The following is an 8870-nucleotide window of genomic DNA, read 5'->3' on the forward strand; positions in this document are numbered from 1 at the left end:
GAGGCCCAAAAGTTCCAGCCCGCCAAAGTGGACTAAACCCTCCTTAAAATCCTTTTCACATTTAAACCCATTACTTGATATTTTTACATGATATTTCTCACAATTTCTGGACACTCAGCCCCTGCGTTCTTAACACACCCAAGAAACCTTCAAGGTAAGCTTCATGTTTGATCATTAGAACTTGAATTAAACATGGTTTTTACATAAAACTTGATCCTTGATTATCAAAAATGACTTCTAACCATCCAAAAACCCTAAAGATTGTCCAAAAACATATTTTGATCATACACATGGTTAAGAACCTGGATTGATAAGTTTTTTGGCCATAAACACGGATTAGAGGGTTTAAACGTAGTTTTTACGGTTCAAAGTTTGGTTTAGAACCCTAACCGAAACCCGAATTTCCATGGCTGTTCTCTTGATTATACATGCTTGGTTTGTTATATAGGACTTGTATCTATCCTACATAGGAGCACAAGATCTTGAAAAGTTGATAAGAAAGGTGGAAACAAACCAAAACCGCTAAGGTAATGCTGAAACACTCGCTTACGGGCTGTTTCGGTTAAGGTTGTGATGTGCATATTGTTAGGTCTTGAAATTTTACAGGGACATCAGAGACCATATCATTGAGTCCCTGTTTAAATTTGGTAATTTTTCGACCATCCGAGAATATTTGGCTAATTTATTACCGAATTAGGACGTTTACTTGGGAAAAATAGTTAAAATGCTTGAAAATTTATGAAATTTGTGGGAAACTCAGATTTGGTATATTTTGATCACATATAAAATTTGGGATCATTTGAAAAATTTTAAGGGTGTTTTGTGCATATGCGTTTGTATGAATTTTTATAGCCGAATTTGGGCCGAAAATAATATTGAACAAGCTTATCGCATTCTGGATTTGATACAGGTTGTTTTGGGACATAATTTGAGTATTCAGGAAATGTTTGGGAATTTTTGGAAATCGTTTGGGATAGACGGACGATTTTCAGGAGAAATATAGCTGATAAAATGAATTTTTATAAATTATTAAATCAGTAAATAATTCCAAAAATATTTTTATAAAAATCTACATATTTTATTTGATAAGTGGCTAAATTTTCATAATTTAATTATTAATGCTTAATTAAGTATGCTAATTTGAAGATTAAACAAATTCAATTTTAATAAAAACCGGCAAGTTCACGATTAACGAACCTGCGGGAATATCAAAACAACAAGAGTGATCAAAAATCATATGTTTGGATTAATTAAGTAAAAACGAACCTTTCTATGAGAAACCTGGACAATCTGGATAGATTGTGCGCATTTCTTCTCAAATCAAACTGAATAAACAGAAACGGGCCCCGTAACTAATCCGGGACCCCAATATGTGATCTTTCTTTATAACTTAATCATTTTATTAACCAATACATTTACCCAAGCTTATTTCCCCATAACTGTTTTCTGAACGCGTAAATGAACAACTTGGCCCAGCTGGGAAAACGGGAAACTGAGCCAAGTTCGGTTTTAAGTATTAGACATTGAACAACATCACAACCTAAGCCTATTGCCACTTTCTGGGCATTCCAGCTATACCCAGACTAGCTATACAGCCCATCTTAGTATAAAAATTATAATAATATTAAAATATTAATATTATTATAATATGGACTATAGGGACTAAGTGATAGCAAGGGAAACGAACCCCGAGCTGACCTCGCACTGAGTGCCTACAAAACAGTGAGTTTCATGATCCCTCTTTTCAAACTGTTTACAACCCTTTGGGGTGAAAAGCGTGTTTATATACATTAACTATCTGAAAACGGTTCAGGATATAGATTATCTGAACATGTATATATGAAAAGTCCCTACAACCATAATGATTAACTACGTGCTGATGAAAGGTGATTATTATCATTGATCGGTATATTAAGTGGAGATAGTACGAATGACAAAACATAATGAAATTACACGTGAAAACATGTTTATACAAACACGTCATGTAATGTTAAACATAACTAATTTGGGAATAATGTGGTCTGTAATGGCCATAAGGCTATTGTGGGTGAAAGAGGGGTCACAATAGTACTAAACTAAAGTTGAGTATGGCCTATGAGCCAAGTTCTGCTACAACTTACTAAACTAAAGTTGAGTATGTCATATGAGCCAAGTTCTGCTGCAACTTATAAACCAAAGTTGAGTATGGCCTACGAGCCAAGTCTGCTGCAACTTATTAAACGAAATAACTTGATTACGACATGAGTGTTAAGAAAATATTATGATTATATATGTTGTGGGCGGAAAAAGGGCCACAGTGATTACTAATACGTGATAAATACTATAAATGTGCGTTTGTATTGTGTATATATATATATACATACTATGTGGATAGGCGTAGGAAATTCTATGTGTAGAAAATAATAATTGTTGTGTATAAAATGTGTAATGTATGAGTTTACGTGAAACCATTGTGGTCAGAAGAGGGACCATAGTGGTGATTTTACGTGGAACCGTTGTTGGCGGAAAGTGGGCCACAGTGGTTGATTTTATTTGGAAAATGAAGGCATGAAGTACGAATGAGGAGTCACGATTTTATCGTAATTTCAAACTCTATCATAAACTTATACACATACATATCAGTATACAAAGACGTAGATATACATATATAAATGTAAATACATTTTCTTATATACGCGCGTACATACAAACTATGACTGTATGGTGCGCAGAACTGATTTCGTTAAAACTTATGAAACTCACCAACTATTCGTAGTTGACATGTTTTAACATGCTTTTCAGGTAATCAGATATGAGAAGTAATTTCCTGTGCGTTACGTGTCTGATTGGTGATTGATGTCGTGGGCATTTGAGTTAGAAGTAAAGTAATTGAAGAACCGGTTTGATTGTATCACCTAGTTTGTAAAAGATGTTAGAACGATGTAATATATTATAAATTAATTAGTAATGTTTCTTTATGAACAATGTATTTTATACCATTTGTATATGTTGCATTTCCGTTTTACGCTTCCACAATTCGCTTAACTGGGTGTGACACTTGGAGACACCACACACGTCGCATCACCGAGTAACCACACATCGCAATCACTAATCAACAAGTAATTGTTAATTTTTAGTTTATTATTCACCGTTGTTGAGTTGTTAAACATTGTATTGCATCTATATTGATTATTGTTCAAGGATTATAAAATTATGGTTTATAATTATGAAATCGGGGATTTAGGGAAATCGATCAATTAAGCTTATAGTTGGTATTGTATGGTACAATTTTGGTTAAAATCAATCCTATAGTATCTTTTTAATTAGGTCAATCATGAGAAAGTAAGATACTATTCATTTTTTTTTCAAAAAATAATGATGAACAAATGGATAATTCTTCTTCTAGGTACTCACTCTTCTACTCGCATAATCATGAATATTTTAGATCTTTGTTGATTAAAAAATTATCTAGTTTTTGTTTTTTTATTGTTGTAAGAGCAATCGTTTGAGCTTTGAATGAATGAAGAAAATTTAAATATTTAAATTTCATATTGTATGACTGACCCAAACCGAATCTTCGATCCGAAAACTTTTGGTTCGTGGCTTCGGTCATTGCTGTGACTATTGTTAAGCTTCGCCACTGATCATATCTATAATTCTTAATACACCTAATGAAACTGTTATGTTTAACTAAAGAGACTATATATGACATATTATTTAGATTTTATGTTATTTTGTAAAAGCATTCACAGCACTTTTGCATATATTGAGTGGGTTCTGTATAGGATTGGAAATGGTTATTGCTCTTCAATATATTTTGGAAGACATTGATAACCCTACTAACATTTTAATATATTTTGAAAATAGATTTTGAAAATAGTTGTGAGTTAAAAGGAGTGAAAAAGTAATGATTTTTAATATAATTAAAATAATAGAAGACTAAGTTGATATTTTACGATTTCAACATAATTTTGATTCTCTTATTAAAATAGACTCGACTTCAATAAAAAATATATTTAAAAACTTTATTATTATTACAAGTTACAAAGTTTAACGAATCCTAATAAACTACTCTTAGAATAACCATGGTGTATATTCTCTTTTTTGAGCAACAATTTATATTATATTGTCCATAAATGATTATATTCTCCAGAAGTAATTTAAAGCACTACTAATGCGTTAAAAATTAACTATTTTATCTAAACTGTATTGTAATCGCTATAAGTAATTTAAATTATGAATAACTTAGAAGTGATGAATGAATCAGTCCTATATTACTTTGAAATAGGCTTATAGGAGTGAGTTGAACTTAACTCGTGACAATACGGGCTAAAATTGGCTCGAAATCTTCGACTAAAGCTGGAAGCATGGAAATTAAGTTCATATTCGACTTGTATTTAACTCGAGAGACCCCGTGTCTTTGTGAGTAGCTTTACATCTATGGAACAAAAAGTAGCATCTTAAAAATATATAACAAGTGCAACAGTATACTCGAAAATAGCTTTTTGCAATTTCAATTCTCTGATTTAGATTTTAGATCATACAACCATGTTATTTACCACTCTCAGTTTACGTACCCATCTCAGGCAATTGCAATGATACATCTATATCTCGTTAAAATCAGTATTAGGTTTTGTTCATAATCGAGGTTCATCAATTTCGTCATGCATTCTCTTATAACTTTTTACCAATACAATATCGACCTTAGTATAGATTTCTAACGCACAACAGTTTACTACTTAAAAGAGCCTAAAAGATAAACATAAATCGCTAAAACTAGGGGTCTGCACAGTTCGGTTTGAGCTAAAACCAAACCAAAATCGAAATATCACGTTTTTTGATTTTTGAAACTGCTCGGTTTCGGATTTCAGTTTTCTTTTTTGTTTCGGTACAGGTTTTTTCAGTTTTTGTCAATCAAAAATATATGAGTTAATATTTAGCAAATTAATAAAACTAAGAAAATAAAATCTAAAAAAATCGGTTCGGGTTTACTTGCATGCAAAATGTAACGCCCGTCAATTCCGGTTTCAGGAATTAAAGCTTGTAGAGTATGTATAATTCTCGGGAATTATCCGACGCTTCTCGGAAGCCTTTACGTCATCCCGATACGTCTAATCGCTTAACATTTCTTCTAAGTTGCATCATTATTAAATTCCGGGGGCTAGAATGAAAATGCTTTATAATATAACACTAAACAAAAAACCCTAAACCCTATTTCAGCAGCCGATCGCAGCTAAGACCCCCCTGCTCGTTTTTCTTCTGCCCAGCCAAGTTTCGGCCGTGAAAACTTCAATTCAAGGTCGGTTTTATGATTCCCCATGCCTTTTACATCTTAATTGATCATATTAACGCGCTTATTGGTCGTTAAGGTTGAGTTTTGATGATAACAGTTTGCTGACAGATTCGTATAAGTTTATTTTAGAGTCTGTAACGCGATGGTAATCCATGGTTTTTGATCGATTCTTGATTCCATGATGTTCTACTTTGAGTCTAGTTTCCAGAAATGTATAATACGTAATTTTTGAACGAGATTTAAATGGTTTTTATGAATTTATAAAATCGAGTGTCAAAGCTGATGCGGGATGACGGATTCTGGTCTGTCTTCCCGACGTCATAACCTTTTTTCTACAGGTCCAAATTAGTTGGTTCCACTTCTGGAGGTTAGTATTTTGAGTTAGGAACCAAAGCCAATTGGAATCGTTTAATTTGGTTCGGTAATGAATTTTATAAAAATAAAACCATTTTGTTGCGCACTGAAATAGCTGCACGTACCTTGCTGTGTTGGAGGAATTTTTATAATTTTTTTGTCTAATAGAAAAATATAATAAAAATATTTTTATAAATCTAAGACATTTATTAAGGTCTGGTAAAAACTTAATAATTTATTTCAAAGGTTATCCTATGTAATTAAATGCATCTTCGCAAGCTAAAATCTATACATTTTACTCGTTATTAATCGATAAGTTCGTTTTAGGCTTAAACGGGGGATTTGGTTAGTTGAAAGGTTTTAGGGGCTGAGGTAAAGTAATTGGGTATGGGTTGGGCCTTGGGCCAAATGTTGGGCCTTGGGCCAACGTGTTGGGCCTTGGGCCAAAGTGTTAGGCTCGAACGGCCCATTAGGCAAGAGTGTTCTTAAAGTCTTGTTTAGTAACGCATTGTGTACTATTTACAGGCCCTTACTTGTGAGTGTGCACTTAGGGATTTCCTAGCTCGTTGCAGGTGTTCGATCGATTTCAGGTGAGTTCATGATGCCCTTTTTAACTCTTTTTAAATTTTGGGCTAGCATGCACACCTAAGTGTTTTCTTTCTTGATGAAATGTTTTAAACGATTTTATATAGGCTTGCTAGTATATGGTAGGCCTTGGGATGTTAAAAATATATATATATATATATATATATATACACATACATTATTGTTTTGCCTATATTTGGCAATGTTATAGTCGTTTCGACTACTGATGTTGCGTATGCCTACTTTGTGTTTGCATGCGTTGATGTTACGTGTTTGGGTTGTACGTTTGCTCGACCCTGATTTTACGTGTTTGGGTTGTACGTTTGCTCGACCCTGATGTTATTATTTGGATGATATATATGTAGGTATATAATTATAAGGATGCTTTCATATATAATTATAAGGATGTTTATACATATATATAATTATAAGGATGTTTATATTTAATTATAAGGATGTTTATATATATGTATATATATTTATAAGGATGATTACTTATTGTTGATGATGACCTAACTGTTTTATCCTGTTTATTTGGCCTAACTGTTATATCCCTTTTATTTTAAAACTCTTGGAATGACTATTATGATTATTATAGATGTTATTTATAAAAACTTGAACTCACTCAGCTCAAGCTGACTTTGTGTGCATGTTAGTGTGAGTTTCAGGTTAGGAGATGGATACATTACCGCTTGGACGTGCACGAAGCTACTTGGACGGTGGAGAGCATACTTAGTCAGATGTTTCAATAATAATAAATGTTTTCTTTTTAACATTTATTTAAATTGGTTTTGGGAACTTATTTTATTATTTATGTTTTCCGCAGAATTATACTCTGAAATGGTTATTTTAATGAAGTGAATTGTTTTAAGTTTAATTATTCTTACGAGTGTTTTGAATGATTACCAACTGTGGGGTACCCGGGGTTCGAGGCCTTACAAGTTGGTATCCGAGCCATGGTTCGAGGGATCCGAGCATCCCCGAATGCTTGGACTCGAACTGTAAGAAAAGAAACCAGTATGCCCACCGCGAGTAGCTGCACGCCAAGAGGTAACTTTAAATTATTTAGTCATTACTTTAAATTTAAGATTTCCAGTATGTGATTAATTGTTAAGTGTTAGATAGAATGCTAATGTGGTTACGGGCAGGGGGTGCTTAGAACGGTCCGGTGAAGTAAACGACTAGTAACACTTGATCAACGTTATTAGCAGCTTACCCTTACCTTCCATGTTTTAAATACCGCTTGTGTCTGACTATGTTAGGGTTCCGTCTTTTCAGAGATAGGATTTGGCTAACTCTCGAGTCGTTAGCGTTAAAGTTTATCTTATTCCCTAAATTCTCCTATTCGTTTCCCATCCTCTCGAACGCTTTGCGCGTAATTGTTTAGCTGAGGCGTAGCATACTGTCACTCTGGGTTCCTTGGTACTTGACCGCTTAAATTCCTCGCTCCTTCAAGAATGTATGAGCAACTGTTTAGCTAAGTAGGAGCGTGATGTTATCCCAGATACCTTTCTACTTGATGAATTACAGGCTTCAGTCTTATTTGATTCGGGCGCCAGTAGAAGTTTTGTGTCTACTGCTTTCTGTTCCTCGTTGAATAAATCACCCGAGCGCGTAGTCGATGTGTTTGAGGTTGAGGTCGCCGTAGGAAAATCCGTGTCCGTTTCTAGGGCTATTCAGGGTTGTTCCATCGAGTTGTCTGGGTATAGATTTCCGGTGCGGTTGTATTTGATGCCGCTTGGCTGTTTCGATGTGGTGCTCGGGATGGATTGGCTCGCGAATGTTGATGCTCAGATCATTTGTGGTCAAAAACTCGTTCGTATAAGGGCCCCGGATGGGACTCAAATTACGGTCTTCGGTGATCAAAATGTTGCGACGCCACATATTATATCCATGCTTAAGGCGGGAAAGTTGATGCAGCGGGGGTGTGGGGCGTATTTGGCGTATGCTATGAATGTAAATACCGAGGTGGCTACCGTCGGTGATGTTCCTATTGTTCGGGATTTCCCGGATGTATTTCCAGATGATTTGTCAGATGTGCCACCGGATCGCGATGTCGAGTTCCAGATAGACCTTGTACCAGGCGCCAAACCCGTTGCCCGAGCTCCCTACCGCCTAGCGCCGAATGAAATGAAGGAGCTTATGGCTCAGTTGGAAGACTTGCTCGACAAGGGCTTTATTCGACCGAGCAACTCACCTTGGGGTGCCCCGGTCCTGTTCGTTAAAAAGAAGGACGGTAGCATGCGGATGTACATTGACTATCGTGAATTAAACAAGCTCACTGTTAAAAATCGGTACCCGCTTCCAAGGATCGACGACTTATTTGATCAGCTCCAAGGAGCTAGTTGGTTCTCGAAGATCGACCTTAGGTCCGGGTATCATCAGTTGAAGATTCGGGAAGAAGATATTCATAAGACTGCCTTCCGCACTCGTTATGGGCACTACGAATTCCTCGTGATGTCTTTCGGTTTGACCAACGCACCTGCTGCGTTCATGAATCTTATGAACCGGGTGTGTAGACCGATGCTCGATCGCTCTGTTATTGTATTCATCGACGACATCCTTGTGTATTCCAAAAGCAAATCCGATCACGCCGGTCATCTCTCGGAAGTTTTGGAAGCTCTGCGAAAGAACAAGTTGTATGCAAAATTTTCTAAGT

Source organism: Bidens hawaiensis, unplaced genomic scaffold (assembly GCF_021521415.1).
Source record: "Bidens hawaiensis isolate Kalapana, Puna unplaced genomic scaffold, B.hawaiensis_p1.1 tig00012775_1, whole genome shotgun sequence".
NCBI lineage: Eukaryota > Viridiplantae > Streptophyta > Magnoliopsida > Asterales > Asteraceae > Bidens > Bidens hawaiensis.